The following is a 16,712-nucleotide window of genomic DNA, read 5'->3' on the forward strand; positions in this document are numbered from 1 at the left end:
ATATATATATATATATATATGCTGTGCTTTTTATGTTATACAGCAGCTTCCAACTAGATATCTATTTTATATATGTCTTGTGGCTCAGCTGGTAAAGAATCTGCCTGCAATGAGGGAGTCCTAGGTTCGATCCCTGGGTTGGGAAGATCCCCTGGAGAAGGGAATGGCTACCCACTCCAGTGTTCTGGTCTGGAGAATACATGGACTGTATAATGGGGTCACAAAGAGTGAGACACCACTGAGCGACTTTCACTTTCACTTTCAATGTATACATATGCCAGTGTTACTCTCTCAGTTTGCCCCATCCACTCTTTCCCCAACTGTGTCCACAAATTCATTCTCCATGTCTGCATCTCTATTCCTGCCCTGAAAATAGGTTCATCAGTACCATTTTTCTAGATTCCATGTATATTTATATTACTCAGCCATAAAAAGGAACAAATTTGAGTCAGTTGAACTCAGATGGATGAACCTAGATTCTGTTATACAGAGTGAAGTGAATCAGAAAGAGAAAAACAAATATCGTATATTAACACATATATATGTGGCTGATTTTTAAGAGCTTTCTTCCTGAGCTAAGATGTTTGAAGCATCCCAAATCAGCAGTGAATTCATTGCTCCTACTTTAGAAATCACCACTGGGTAGGAGAGGCTGCAAGGGGAGATACAAGTCAAGGAGATTTTACCATAGTTTAGGCAAGTCAAGATGACAGCTCCTTCTTCTTTTCAGTCTTGGAAATTCCCAAGTGAAAGACAGCATGGCACTGATAAAAGGGCAGAATACTTTAAGATTTACTTCCCATTTCTATCACTTACCATGTATAATCTTGGGGAAATAATTTAAATTCAGACAGCCCAAGCATCCTTATTCAGTTGGGTAGCAACATTATCTATCTCATAGTTATTTTGGAGTCCTGAAGGAGACAATATGTGTGGAGCACTTTCATAATCATAAAGCACCATTCAAATGGCAATTATTTAAGTAAGGTCTTTTAGGAATGCCGAACTTAATGCTATAAACAAAAGCTAAATCAAAGTTCTTGGAAAAGTTGGGTAACAGGGCACAAAATATTTTCCATATTCCTTTACCCAACTGTTCCCCCACCATAAAATAACTTCCTGGATGTTTATTTTCCTTCTTAAATAGATACTTCCCTTCTATCTAATTATGCAGCATTCTACAGTTTCATCAGCTATCAGCAAAATCAAGCTGTCCTCACTTGACTTAGAGTATCATAGAAATGATAAACTGAACAGCTTAGAATAGCACAAACTGGAGAGCATAATGCAACCATCTCAAGTTTAGAGTCTTAACCAGTCTGCACAGATTGTACAAGTTAACTTTTAGGAGCTTATTAAAACTACACACATTCAATAGTATCATGGTTTGTATTTCATAGCATTTAAGTTCTCATTAGCATGTGGTCTTCACATCAACAGTGTAAAATTGTAAATTAAATTTAAAGAATAGGTTTAAAATTGCCTTCAATACTGACTTAAAACATTAAAGTGAAAGTTGCTCAGTCATTTCTGACTCTTTGCCACCCCATGGATAGTCCATGGAATTCTCTAGGCCAGAATACTGGAGTGGGTAGCCTTTCCCTTCTCCAGGGGAATCTTCCCAACCCAGGGATCGAACCCAGGTCTCCTGCATTGCAGGTGGAATTTTTACCAGCTGAGCCACAAGGGAAGCCCAAGAATACTGGAGTGGGTAGCCTATCCCTTCTCCAGTGGATCTTCCTGTCACAGGAATTGAACCGGGGTCTCGTGCATTGCAGTGGATTCTTTACCAACTGAGCTAAACAGGGAAGCCTAAAACCATTAAAAAATCTATTAATTTCCAAGCTTTGAATGTGATTTGTATGATTTAAGAATAATGCATTCTTTAGTTACATTAATATTTATTCTGTCATAGACATTTCTCCCTAAGAAAAAATGTTCATTAAGAATAACTTTTTTTTTTAATGTCAAAATTCACTTTGGTGTGTGTGTGTGTGTGTGTGTGTGTTCCTCAGGAAAAACATAATGCACTCTCTCAGACAACTCTCAGGCTTCATTAATGAACATGATCTTCTCTAAGCTTTGAAGAATGTGATTTCTAATGATATAATCAGAGACATACATCTAAATATTTAAAGATCTGAGAGGCCTCATCCCCTCCCCAATCACTCAGACCGTTTTCTATACATCATGCTCTTCTCTGAAGGAAAGGTTGCCTAAGTCCAGTCTAAGATACCTCATCTAGTGTAAGAGTCATTTAAACTTAGCTAAGTTAATATTTATTCATAGAACATACGAGGGGGTAACTCTTTGATCTAGTTCTATATCTGTCATGTCAAATTAGTTCTACATCTCTGTTCTCAACTACAAGTCCCCTACTCCAGAAGCCAGATTGGTAGAAGATCCTAGGAAGGACCATCTATGCAGCAATGGACCAGAGGGCCCTGGTTCATAACCATGCCCTGGGGACAGTAGAGAAGAACTAGTTGCATTCTATAATAATTTTTAAAAATTCAAATTCTTTTTTGCATTCCTTACCAGGTGTTCTCTATAGTGGTTTACCTTAGTGAGGATGAATCCAAAGTCCCTAGTCCATAATAAAAGTGTGTTCCTTCTTTGGTGTTTTCACAAAGACTGCACATGTATAACGAACTTACATTCTTGAGGGACAGATCTTGACAACTGAACAAATGATCATCTGGCTAATTCCATATTCATGTGTGACTCATGGCTCATCCAGCAGTGCTGTCAAATCTCCTTTATGAGAAGCAACAGCTGCTTTAAATTAAGCATCATTACTAAACAGCTCTTCTCTAAAGATGTGCAGAAAAAATTCCTTTGTCTTAAAAGGTAGATGGCTTTTCAGGTTTAAAGGACTAAATTTAGAGAAGTCCATATTTTTCAATAGGTTTATTAACTTGACACTCTATTTCCTTTCTCCTCTCAAAAAGGCTTTGTGAAACAGTGGATAGCCAAGAGGCGGCCCTGTATTCATTTTGGTTTGCTAGCCACTAACTGATATCTTCAGAGAAGGCAATGGCACCCCACTCCAGTACTCTTGCTTGGAAAATCCCATGGATGGAGGAACCTGGTAGGCTGCAGTCTGTGGAGTTGCTAAGAGTCAGGCACTAATGAGCGACTTCACTTTCATTTTTTACTTTCATGCATTGGAGAAGGAAATGGCAACTTAGTCCAGTATTCTTGCCTGGAGAATCCCAGGGACAGAGGAGCCTAGTGGGCTGCCATCTATGGGGTCTCACAGGGTCGGACACGACTGAAACGACTTAGCAGCAGCAGCAGCTGCTGCTGATATCTTCAGAACTTACCTTTTATTTAATGAGGCACATGAATGTTTTCTAGGTAAAGTAACTGTGAGCCTCATGAAAATGTTAGTTTATATTTCTGGGCTAACCATTTTATTTTTATTTTCATTTAGTTTATGTCCATAGTTTTTTATCTGACTTTTGATAGACTCTTTGATCCCCAATAAGTTAAAAACTCCTGCTATATGTAGTAATTCTCATAATAGGGTTCTATTTCATGGACTTTTCCTTTCTTCCAATCCTCATCCAAAGATGATCAGAACAACAGATCACAACCAAAAGGGAAATGTTATATTTTCATAAAAAATATGTAAACCAGACTTCACTGCTGTAGATTTGATTCTAGATTACTCTGCTGCTGCTGCTGCTAAGTTGCTTCAGTCGTGTCCGACTCTGTGCGACCCCATAGATGACAGCCCACTAGGCCCCTCTGTCCCTGGGATTCTCCAGGCAAGAATACTGGAGTGGGTTGCCATTTCCTTCTAAGCAAGGCTAAATTTTGAATCATTCACTGAGAAAAGAAATTATTTTGAAGATGATACATTAGGAAATTTACTACACAAGTGGACTTTAGAGTTTTGTTTTTTGTGACTCTTGAAAGAATACTGCTCTTTATTTTTTATTTTTTAGGTGTTGTATCATTTTAATTTTATTTATTTATTTTTTAAATTTAAATTTATTTATTTTAATTGGAGGCTAATTACTTTACAATATTGTATTGGTTCTGCCACACACCAACATGAATTCACCACAGGCGTACAGGTGTTCCCCATCCTGAACCACCCTTCCACCTCCCTCCCCATATCATCCCTCCGGGTCATCCCAGAACAGACTTTATCAGGTGACTCAGTGCTAAAGAATCTACCTGCCAATGCAAGAAGATACAGGAAATGCAGGTTTGACCCCTGGGTTGGGAAGATCCTCTGGAGGAGGAGGAAATGGCAACCCATTCATATTCTGAAGATCCCATTCATATTCTGAAGATCCTGTGGAGGAAGAAATAGCAACCCATTCCAATATTCTTGCCAGGAGAATCCCATGGACAGAGGAGACTGGCAGGCTACCGTCCAAGAGGTCACAAAGAGCCAGACATGACTGAGGGGCTGAGCATGCACATGCACTCTTTAGAACAAAAGAAAGGGATCAAGTAGAGGAATAATTATTTTATTTATCATAATAAAAGTGGTTCTTTTCTGTCTCATAGTGTATATCTTCTGTATGTGTGGGATCAGCAGGAAATCCAGGTTTTTGCTGCCTTTTGTTGAAGAGAATTGGTTATTTCTGCTTCCCTCCTTTATGGCTCAGTCTGATGAGGGTCTCCAAGTGATCACACGTCCTAATCTACACATCCTTGCTGGAACTTTCACAGGATGCTTCGAAAGTGCTTAGCATCCTTTCCTTAGTACTTTCTGCCTCTTCATTGTTCCCCAGATTATAATAGACACATATCAAAATGTCACTCACATCTCACAGAAGAATTGAGTGTTTTGTTTTTGTTGCTATTGTTGGTTTTAACAGAGAAATACAATGAGAAGAATTCAACAAATTTAATTCTTTACCCACACTAGGATTAGATTTCTTTTTCCACCTTAGAATTAACATACTGCCTCCACCTGGATCTTTAAATGTCCCACCAACCCCATTCTTTTCTCAGAGGTGGCTCTAAGCTTTCCAATGCCATGATCTCTCTGCTTCATTTGACCATAGTCCTCTTTGCAGAATGATTTTTTTTTTTTTTTAATCCGCTCTTCTATCCTACATGGCTTGGGTTTTAGCACAATGCTAATCACAGCTCTTCCTTCAGAGTCATTGCTCCCTGAATTTTATCCTGATCATTAGCAGCCTACTTATTCCACTTGGATGGCTAATAGTAGGTACCTTGGTCCTAAAGATGCTACATATTGACCTCTTAATCTTTTCCCCCAAACCTGCTCTTTCTCCGGTCTTACTCCACTGCTTTCTTGTCTTGCTCACTAATTCTCTGTACTTATCTCTGACTCCTCTTCCCTTGGCTCACATCCCTGTGGCCACACTGGCCTCCTTGCTACCCCTCTACCATAGAACACACTACCAGTCACACTGGAAGCACCCACTTCTGCTTAAAAGACAACCCTCCAGGCTTTTCATGGTTTGTTTCTGTACACCCTCCAGGTCTGCTCACATGTGTCTTCTAATTTCACACTTCCCAGGACACACTGTTTAAAATTATAGTACTTCTGTCTATGCCCTTTGTCCCCTTCTCTGCTTTGTTTCTCCTGTAGCACTTATTTCTATGAGTTATAACATATATTTTATTTATGTGCTTGTGAACAGTGTCCCACAATCCAACTAAAATGTAACCTCCATGAGGGCAGAGATTTTTTGTCACTTCACCTGGATTTCTTTGTATTTAGTGATGCAAAGTCCTTTATCATGCATTTACAGCTATCTCAGCAAAGCTAAAGAAACACCCAATCTTGGGACCATGCCCAAAGATTTTAGCCTAGGGCAGATGTATTTGCCTACCTGCCAGCTTGTGTGTGAAGGCATCCAGGGAAACTCCAGAAGGCCCAGTATGATGGTACCTAGTATGAGGTTAAGAAATTGGGGCAAGGGACTTTCCTGGTGGTCCAATGGTTAAGAATCTGCCTTGCAATGCAATGGCTGTGAGTTTGATCACCGGTCAGGGAACTACCATCCTACGTACCGCAGAGGAACCAAACTCACTCCACAACTAGAGTCCATGTGCTACAACAAAAGATCTCACCTAATGCAATGAAGATCCCACATGATGCAACTCTTTTCTAATACTCAGAAATGAATTGCCCAAGGAGACACATGAGCTGACAAAGCAAGAAATTTTATTGGGAAGGTGTGCCCAAGCAGAGAGCATTAGGGTAAGGGAACCCAGGAGAACTGCTCTGCCACATGGCTAGCAGTCTTGGGTTTTATGGTGATGGGATTATTTTCTGGTTGTCTTTGGCCAGTCATTATGACTCAGAGTCCTTCCTGGTGGCTCACGCATTTCTCAGCCAAAATGGATGCCACAAGAAGGATTCTGGAAGGTGGTTGGATGCATGGTGTCACCTTTTGACCTTTCCAGAACTCTTCTGGTTGGTGGTGGCTTTTTAGTTACATGTTCCTTACCAGGACCTCCTGTTGTAAAACAACTCACTCCTGGCCAGGGTGGGTGGTTTCACTCAGTGTGCTTCCCCTGACACAACTAATAGCTAACAGAGCCAAATAAATGCTATTTTTTTTTAATGGGGACAGTTCATTGTGTTGCTGTTTATATTAGATTCCAATTATTCTAATGATAATATTTAAATAAAAAAAACATTTGAGAATAAGTTGTAGGGATAATACTGAGGCTCAGTGCCACATGATCTCAATGCCATTATGTTGAATTTCTCAAGAAACCATTTTAATAGGAGTCCAGGACTGAGATGAACTAAAAAAAAAAAAGTAATGAAAATTTATCACCTGTGTCAGAAAAAAAAATCAAAACCTAGATGTTCTGCTTTTTGGTGATATTCAAAGGTCAACACAATTTATCCTTATATTATGTGACCAAAAATTATACTTTATGACAAAAAAGAAATAAAATGATAAAAAATGAGTATTTGTTCCTAGGGGTAACTGGCTGCCTGTGATTGCAAACATAAGAAGGGTGCTAGGATATTAATAGTGGTTCCACCTATCTTAGTGAAATCACTGTTTAGTATCAAGCAGGTGCATCTAGAATAGAGGCAAAAGTTGATTTCACATGCAGACTCGTGTCTTCTCTGCTCAAAATCCAGCCTCTGAAGTGTGACTTAGAATTAAATATCCACGAGACACATAAAGAAGTTCTAAATTTGCCATGTTGATAATTAATTTCATTCTCAATCCCTTTAGGAAGACTAAAGAAACTTTTCCTGGCTTCTCATGGAAGAGATTTTATCCTCATACCCAGGGAGATACAGCACTCAAGATATGAAAAGGAACTCATATGGTGAAACAGCTGCATTTGGCTGCCCATCTCTGGCTTCTGATCAAAGTAAGTCATTGTATTAATATATCTCATCCATTGTCTTCACCTTTGCTTTTCTTTCTAATGAGGCCAACTGACTTGCCAGCAAGGGTATCATTCTTTTTCCAAATTTGAAAAGGATTATATGTTGGCACATGTAATTTATCTTTACCTTCTTTCCTTTCTCCGGTTTATTTTATTTTGGCAGGAGAACTTTCTGCTATTCACACAATCCCACTTGGAAAAATAAATTGAATCAAGGAAAACAAAACAAAAGTAATACAGTTTTACTCATTTCACTTTATCTCCCTTAAATAGCCCTGCTTCCACATGAATATATTGCTTAATTCCTACACCCTTATTTTGTATTTGCATGTAGACTTTTAACACACCATTTTGCTTTTATTGTATAGTCATAGTTAAACTGTTCATTTCTTAAGAAAAAAATGATCTTTCATTGTTTGGGTAGATACTGTTCTAATACTTTAACACAGACATTTACTATTTTCCTTTTTCTCACTATTAAACGTGTGAGGTAGGAATTATTATTCCTATCTTACAGATGAGGAAATGGAGGATCAAGAAGTTAACCAATTTGCTCAACAACAGAGAATTAATAAGTCCTGGACTCGAGTTTAAACAGAAGTCTATGTTTCTTAACATTACCAAGCAGCCAGTTTTATTCGAAACATCAGTTAATCTAATGGCTTTTAGGAAAGACTATAAATGAGACTAAAAGATAGGAGAATGACTTAAATACTTGCAGTTTTATTTTCTAAACAAGGCTTCAATCTAGTTTCTCTCCATTCCTATCACCATTACTCTCATTCTAATTCTTTCTTAATGGGGCTTTGTATTTTGTTTTTTTCCTGTCAAGTTTGCTCTTCCCACAGATGCTAGACATATCTTTCAAACGTAAACCAATAGTATTATTCCCTTCCTTAAAATCCTGGGGTAATTTCCCTTTACCTACACTAGCAGTTTTCAAACTGTTTTTGCAAGCAGGTACTTTAGGGATTCTACAAATTAGTTCAGTTCAGTTCAGTTGCTCAGTCATGTCCGACTTTTTGTGACCCCATGGACTGCAGCAAGCCAGGCCTCCCTGTTCATCACCAACTCCCGGAGTTTACCCAAACTGATGTCCTTTAAGTTGGCCATGCCATCTAACCATCTCATCCTCTGTCATCCCCTTCTCCTTCCAACTTCAATCTTTCTCAGCATCAGGGTCTTTTCAAATGAGTCAGTTTTTTGCATCAGGTGGCCAAATCCAATGACAATTTTAGTTTAAAATAGTGTTAATGTTCTATACTTTTAAAAGATCAAAATTGTTGTAGTAAAACTTGTTTTTAACCCCTTGACGTTGGTGTAGGATGAAGGGTCAGACTATCAAATATCTGGGTCATGGTGCCTACAAATAAGGGACACTAAAATTGCCCTCATAAGAATGAGAGCATCACACACACTGGCTGTGTGATCCCAGTACTGGAGAAGGAAATAGCAACCCACTCCAGTATTCTTGCCTGGAAAATCCCATGGACAGAGAAGCCTGGCAGGCTATATTCCATGGGGTTAAAAAGAGTCAGTAATGACTAAGCGACTGAGCACACATGATGCCAGTACACTTAGATCTCTGTGAGACCCTTGCAACAGCAAAATGTAAGCATATTGTCCAAAATATTTAGTGCTCTAAAACAAAACAAACTAAATCAATAAATAAAAAATCAATTTTCACTGATATGACCTATGTTAAATATGTTACAACTGACAAGGCTCACTGCATGACCCAGTCTCAGTCCTGCAGCAAATTGTCATAACTGACTCAAATATTCTGAACTATCATTTCTTTTTGATGGGTATGGAGCATTCTTTAATTTTAGATATAGCTGATATCTAAGGTTTCTAATCCTCCAACTGTGGCACCATAGATGGTCTTAAAATGAAGGTGAGTTTTGGGCAGAATTCTACCACATGTAAAAGCATCTATTAGGAAGAAATTATAAAAACTTGTGCTATCAGAAGTCTCTGCTCTCTTTCCTCACACATTACACGAAGCATTCTCTCCAGGTAGATGTGAAAGTATTTTAGCAGAAAAATTCACCTGAAGTTTAGGTTAGGGAAAGGAACTGTTTCTCTGATTAATTTGAGACAGTTGGGTCTACCTCTGAATCCTAAGCCCAGGGCTCTGCTCCACAAGGTGTAGGACACTGGGCTCAGTGGATTCTTGAAAAGGTAGAATTCTTAAATATTTCTAGTGAAGGGACATATCTTGGGAAGTGTTAAGATACAGAATGCTAATGAACACATCCTGGATAGAGGTAGTGTTAGCATTTGTGGTAGCCGTATTTGGATTCTGCATTTCTGAATAATAGGCTTTAAGTCATAACTAAAAGTGAAATTGTTAACTGGTCACCTCTGAGACAGAAAGTGAAAATGAACCTGAACACCAGCCCCACCAGAATGAGTAAGTAGTATCCAAACAATCCATTTGTATCATATGTAGGTGATCTTGAGATATAGGGCCTAGTGAATATGTAGCATGCTGCCTAATCTTCCAAATAGAAATATTGACTAATATCAGAATAAGGGCTGGACAGAAGATGGGAGGCTATCACTAGTCAATTCATAATTAAATGAGAGTTTGCATAGGATATATTATTTTACATATGAAACTATCTATGTTGAAATATTTCAAGATAAATTAAAAACCATAAAAGACCTTTATTTTATTGTTGTTCAGTTGCTAAGTCACGTCTGACTCTTTACAACCCCATGGACTGCAGCACGCCAGGCTTCCCTGTCCTTTCCCATCTCCCAGAGTTTGCTCAAACTCATGTCTATTTGGTTGAAGATGCCATCCAGCCATCTCATCCTCTGTCACCCCCTTCTCCTCCTGTCCTCAATCTTTTCCAGAATCAGGGTGTTTTCCAATGAGTAGACTCTTCACATCAGGTGGCCATAGTATTTGACCTTTAGCCTCAGCATCAGTCCTTCCAATGAATACTCAATATAAGACCTCACTACCAATAAAATAAATTCCTGCCAAGACTCCCTGAAGTTGACCGTCCCCATAAACATGAGCTCTAAGCTAAGAGATCTGTTACCACTCACCCTTATTTTGATATTTATTTAGTTGGGGGAAATGATATTTATATTTATGGGAACAAGTGGTTAATTTTATATTTCTAAAATTAAAAAATCTTTAATATACATTAGGAAAAACTTTGCTTTGGAAATTTTTATTAATTAATTAATTAAATTATTTTTTGGAGGCTAATTACTTTACTATATTGTATTGGTTTTGCCATACATTGACATGAATCCGCACGAGTGTACATGTGTTCCCCATCCTGAAACCCCCTCCCAAATCCTCCCCATCCCATTTTTCTGGGTCATCCCAGTGCACCAACCATGAGCACCCTGTATCATGCATCAAACCTGGACTGGAGATCCGTTTCACATATGATAATATACAAGTTTCAATGCCATTCTCTCAAACCATCCCACCTTCACCCTCTCCCACAGAGTCTAAAAGACTGTTCTATACATCTGTGTCTCTTTTGCTGTCTCGCATATAGGGTTATTGTTACCATTTTCTAAATTCTATATATACGCATTAGTATACTGTACTGGTGTTTTTTTTTTCTGGCTTACTTCACTCTGTATAATAGGCTCCAGTTTCATCCACCTCATTAGAACTGATTCAAATGTATTCTTTTTAATGGCTGAGTAATATTCCATTGTGTATATGTACCACAGCTTTCTTATCCATTCATCTGCTGATGGACATCTAGCTTGCTTCCATGTCCTGGCTATTATAAACAGTGCTGCGATGAACATTGGGGTACACGTGTCTCTTTCAGTTTTGGTTTCCTCAGTGTGTATGCCCAGCAGTGGGATTGCTGGGTCATAAGCCAGTTCTATTTCCAGTTTTTTAAGGAATCTCCACACTGTTCTCCATAGTGGCTGTACTAGTTTGCATTCCCACCAACAGTGTAAGAGGGTTCCCTTTTCTCCACACCCTCTCCAGCATTTATTGCTTGTAGACTTTTGGATAGCAGCCATTCTGACTGGTGTGAAATGATACCTCACTGTGGTTTTGATTTGCATTACTCTGATAATGAGTGATGTTGAGCATCTTTTCATGTGTTTGTTAGCCATCTGTATGTCTTCTTTGGAGAAATGTCTGTTTAGTTCTTTGGCCCATTTATTGATTTGGTCGTTTATTTTTTCTGGAATTGAGCTGCAGGTGTTGCTTGTATATTTTTGAGATTAGTTGTTTGTCAGTTGCTTAATTTGCTATAATTATCTCCCATTCTGAAGGCTGTCTTTTCACCTTCCTTATAGTTTCCTTTGTTGTGCAAAAGCTATTAATTTTAATTAGGTCCCATTTGTTTATTTTTGCTTTTATTTCCAATATTCTGGGAGGTGGCTCATAGAGGATCCTGCTGTGATTTATGTTGAAGACTCTTTTGCCTATGTTCTCCTGTAGGAGTTTTATAGTTTCTGGTCTTACATTTAGATCTTTAATCCATTTTGAGATTATCTTTGTGTATGGTGTTAGAAAGTGTTCCAGTTTCATTCTTTTACAAGTCGTTGACCAGTTTTCCCAGCACCACTTGTTTAATAGATTTTCTTTTCTCTATTGTATATTCTTGCCTCTTTTGTCAAAGAGAAGTTGTCCATAGGTGCATGGATTTATCTCTGGGCTTTCTATTTTGTTCCATTAATCTATATTTCTGTCTTTGTGCCAGTACCAGACTGTCTTGATGACTGTGGCATTGTAGTAGAGTCTGATCAGGCAGGTTGATTCCTCCAGTTCCATTCTTCTTTCTCAAGATTGCTTTGGCTATTTGAGGTTTTTTGTATTTCCATACAAATTGTGAGATTATTTGTTCTAGCTCTGTGAAAAATACCGTTGGTAGCCTCATAGGGATTGCATTGAATCTATAGATTGATTTGGGTAGTATACTCATTTTCACTATATTGATTCTTCTGATCCATGAACATGGTATATTTCTCCATCTATTAGTGTCCTCCTTGATTTCTTTCACCAGTGTTTTATAGTTTTCTATACATAGGTCTTTAGTTTCTTTAGGTAGATATATTCCTAAGTATTTTATTCTTTCCGTTGCAATGGTGAATGGAATTGTTTCCTTAATTTCTTTCTGTTTTCTCATTGTTAGTGTACAGGAATGCAAGGGATTTCTGTGTGTTGATTTTATATCCTGCAACTTTACTATATTCATTAATTAGCTCTAGTAGTTTTCTGGTGGAGCCTTTAGGGTCCTCTATGTAAAGGATCATGTCATCTACAAACAGTGAGAGTTTTACTTCCTCTTTTCCATTTTAGATTCCTTTTATTTCTTTTTCTGCTCATTGCTGTGGCCAAAACTTCCAAAACTATGTTGAATAGCAGTGGTGAGAGTGGGCACTTTGTCTTGTTCCTGACTTTAGGGGAAATGCTTTCAATTTTTCACCATTGAGGATAATGTTTGCTGTGGGTTTTTCATATATAGCTTTTATTATGTTGAGGTATGTTCCTTCTATTCCTGCTTCCTGGAGAGTTTTTGTCATAAATGGATATTGAATTTTTTCAAAGGCTTTCTCTGCATCTATTGAGATAATCAAATGGCTTTTATTTTTCCATTTGTTAATTTGGTGTATTTTGCTGATTGATTTGCGGATATTGAAGAATGCTTGCATCCCTGGGATAAAGCCCACTTTGTCATAGTGTATGATCTTTTTAATGTGTTGTTGGATTCTGATTGCTAGAATTTTGTTAAGGATTTTTGCATCTATCTTCATCATTGATATGGCCTGTATTTTTCTTTTTTGTGGCATCTTTGTCAGGTTTTGGTATTAGGGTGATGGTGGCCTCATAGAATGAGTTTGGAAGTTTACCTTCCTCTGCAATTTTCTGGAAGAGTTTGAGTAAGATAGCTGTTAGGTGTTAGCTCTTCTCTACATTTTTGGTATAATTCAGCTGTGAAGCCATCTGGTCCTTGGCTTTTGTTTGCTGGAATATTTCTGATTACAGTTTCAATTACTGTGCTTGTGATACGTCTGTTAAGATTTTCCATTTCTTTCTGGTTCAGCTTTGGAAAGTTATACTTTTCTAAAGATTTGTCCATTTCTTCCAAGTTTACCATTTTATTGGCATATAATCACTGTTAGTAGTCTTTTATGATCCTTTGTATTTCTGTGTTGTCTGTTGTGATCTCTCCATTTTCATTTCTAATTTTATTGATTTGATTTTTCTCCCTTGGTTTCTTGATGAGTCTGGCTAATGGTTTGTCAATTTTATTTATCCTTTCAAAGAACCAGCTTTTGGCTTTCTTGATTTTTGCTATGGTCCCTTTGGTTTCTTTTGCATTTATTTCTGCCCTAGTTTTTAAGATTTCTTTCCTTCTACTAATCCTGGGGTTCTTCATTTCTTCCTTTTCTAGTTGCTTTAGGTGTAGAGTTAGGCTATGGTTTTTCCTGTGGTCATGTATGGATGTGAGAGTTGGACTGTGAAGAAGGCTGAGCACCGAAGAATTGATGCTTTTGAACTGCGTTGTTGGAGAAGACTCTTGAGAGTACCTTGGACTGCAAGGAGATCCAACCAGCCCATTCTGAAGGAGATCAGCCCTGGGATTTCTTTGGAAGGAATGATGCTAAAGCTGAAACTCCAGTACTTTGGCCACCTCATGTGAAGAGTTGACTCATTGGAAAAGACTCTGATGCTGGGAGGGATTGGGGGCAGGAGGAGAAGGGGACGACAGAGGATGAGATGGCTGGATGGCATCACTGACTCGATGGACATGAGTCTGAGTGAATTCCGGGAGTTGGTGATGGACAGGGAGGCCTGGCGTGCTGTGATTCATGGGGTCAAAAAGAGTCGGACACGACTGAGCAACTGACCTGATCTGATCTAGGTTATTTATTTGACTTTTATCCTGTTTCTTGAGGTATGACTGTACTGCTATGAATCTTCCCCTTAGCACTGCTTTTACAGTGTCCCAGAGGTTTTGGGTTGTTGTGTTTTCATTTTCATTTGTTTCTATGCATATTTTGATTTCTTTTTTGATTTCTTCTGTGATTTGTTGGTTATTCAGCAGCGTGTTGTTCAGCCTCCATATGTTGGGATTTTTAACAGTTTTTCTCCTGTAATTGAGATCTAATCTTACTGCATTGTGGTCAGAAAAGATGCTTGGAATGATTTCAATTTTTTTGAATTTACCAAAGCTAGATTTATGGCCCAGGATGTGATCTATCCTGAGAAGGTTCCGTGTGTGCTTGAGAAAAATGTGAAATTCATTGTTTTGGGGTGGAATGTCCAATAGATATCAATTAGGTCTAAATGGTCTATTGTATCATTTAAACTTTGCGTTTCCTTGTTAATTTTCTGTTTAGTTGATCTATCCATAGGTGTGAGTGGGGTATTAAAGTCCTCCACTATTATTGTGTTATTGTTAATTTCCCCTTTCATACTTGTTAGCATTTGTTTTACATATTGTGGTGCTTCTATGTTGGGTCCATATATATTTAAATTGTTATATCTTCTTCTTGGGTTGATCCTTTGATCATTATGTAGTGACCATCTTTGTCTCTTTTCACAGCCTTTGTTTTAAAGTCTATTTTATCTGATATGAGTATTGTTACTCCTGCTTTCTTTTGGCCTCTATTTGCGTGGAATAACTTTTTCCAGCCCTTCATTCTCAGTCTGTATGTGTCCCCTGTTTTGAGGTGGGTCTCTTGTACACAACATATGTAGGGGTCTTGTTTTTGTATCCATTCAACCAGTCTTTGTCTTTTGGTTGGGGCATTCAACCCATGTATGTTTAAGGTAATTATTGATAAGTATGATCCTTTGGCCATTTACTTTATTGTTTTGGGTTCAAGTTTATACACCCTTGTTGTGTTTCCAGTCTAGAGAAGATCCTTTGGCATTTGTTGGAGAGCTGGTTTGATGGTGCTGAATTCTCTCAGCTTTTGCTTGTCTGTAAAGCTTTTGATTTCTTCTTCATATTTGAATGAGATCCTTGCTGGGTACAATAATCTGGGCTGTAGGTTATTTTCTTTCATCACTTTATATGTCCTGCCATTCTCTCCTAGCCTGAAGAGTTTCTATTGAAAGATCAGCTGTTATCCTTATGGGAATCCCCTTGTGTGTTATTTGTTGTTTTTCCCTTGCTGCTTTTAATATTTGCTCTTTCTGTTTGATCTTTGTTAATTTGATTAATATATGTCTTGGGGTGAGAGCAAGCTAGCCAGTAATCACTTCCCTATGTGCTCTCCACAGTCTGAACCCCTCTGAGATCTTCACAGGGTTAGATCTTCACAGCATTCTTCAGGAATGCTTCTTGAATTTGCGTGTCATCCTTGCTCAGGGGCCATGCTAATCTTCTCTGTATCGTTCCAATTTTAGTATATGTGCTGCTGAAGCAACTACTGGAAAATTATTTTTAAAAAATCAAAGAAAATAAGAATAATAGAATAGTATGAATTTTTTTCACATAAATGACAGAAAAAATATTTTTTAAAGAAAATTTTGAGAATTATTAGTCACTGTTCTTCATGGATATGAGCCAAAAATGTTATCTTTTAGAGAGGGATGAACAACCTGAAAAATAATTCTAAAAGTTATTTTTGGTGTATACAAATTCTTTATTTTTCATCAAACGGAATTGATATGTTTTGAGCGTGGCAGCTGCGATGGTGCATGAACATGTCCAAAAGGAGCTACCTAGGGAGGCAGGTCAGGGGCCATGGCCAAGAGAAGCTACCCCACGTATGAGGTAAGGAGTGTCAGCTGCGCTTTGCTGGAGCAGCCGTGAAGAGAGACCCCACATCCAAGGTAAGTGAAACCCAAGTAAGATGATAGGCACTGAGAGAGGGGATCAAAGGGCAGACAGACTGAAACTACAATCACAACTAGCCAATCTGATCACATGGACCACAGCCTTGTCTAACTCAAGGAAACTAAGTTGTGCCATTTGGGGCCACGCAAGACAGACGGGTCATGGTGGAGAGGTCTGACACAATGTGGTCCACTGGAGAAGGGAATGGCAAACCACTTCAGTATTCTTGCATGGAGAACCCCATGAAGAGTATGAAAAGGCAGAAAGATAGGAAATTGAAAGATGAACTCCCCAGGTGGGTAGGTGCCCAATATACTACTGGAGATCAGTGGAGAAATAACTCCAGAAAGAATGAAGGAATGGAGCCAAAGCAAAAACAACATCCAGTTGTGAATGGGACTGGTGATAGAAGAAAGGTCCAATGTTGTAAAGAGCAATATTGCATAGGAACCTGGAATGTTAGGTCCATGAATGAAGGCAAATTGGAAGTGGTCAAACAGGAGATGACAAGAGTGAACATCGACATTTTATGAATCAATAAACTAAGATGGACTG

General features: G+C 38.4%; 1 non-coding gene across 1 annotated transcript; it reads right to left on the reverse strand.

Annotated features, from left to right (window-relative positions):
* Window positions 1–15,641: 15,641 nt before the first annotated feature.
* Window positions 15,642–15,744, reverse strand: LOC112444787 (U6 spliceosomal RNA). The gene has a single exon (XR_003033157.1). It is a non-coding gene; the product is annotated as a U6 spliceosomal RNA (small nuclear RNA).
* Between the last annotated feature and the right edge of the window lie 968 nt (window positions 15,745–16,712).

The sequence above is a fragment of the Bos taurus genome, chromosome 28, assembly GCF_002263795.3.
Source record: "Bos taurus isolate L1 Dominette 01449 registration number 42190680 breed Hereford chromosome 28, ARS-UCD2.0, whole genome shotgun sequence".
In the NCBI taxonomy this organism is placed as follows: domain Eukaryota; kingdom Metazoa; phylum Chordata; class Mammalia; order Artiodactyla; family Bovidae; genus Bos; species Bos taurus.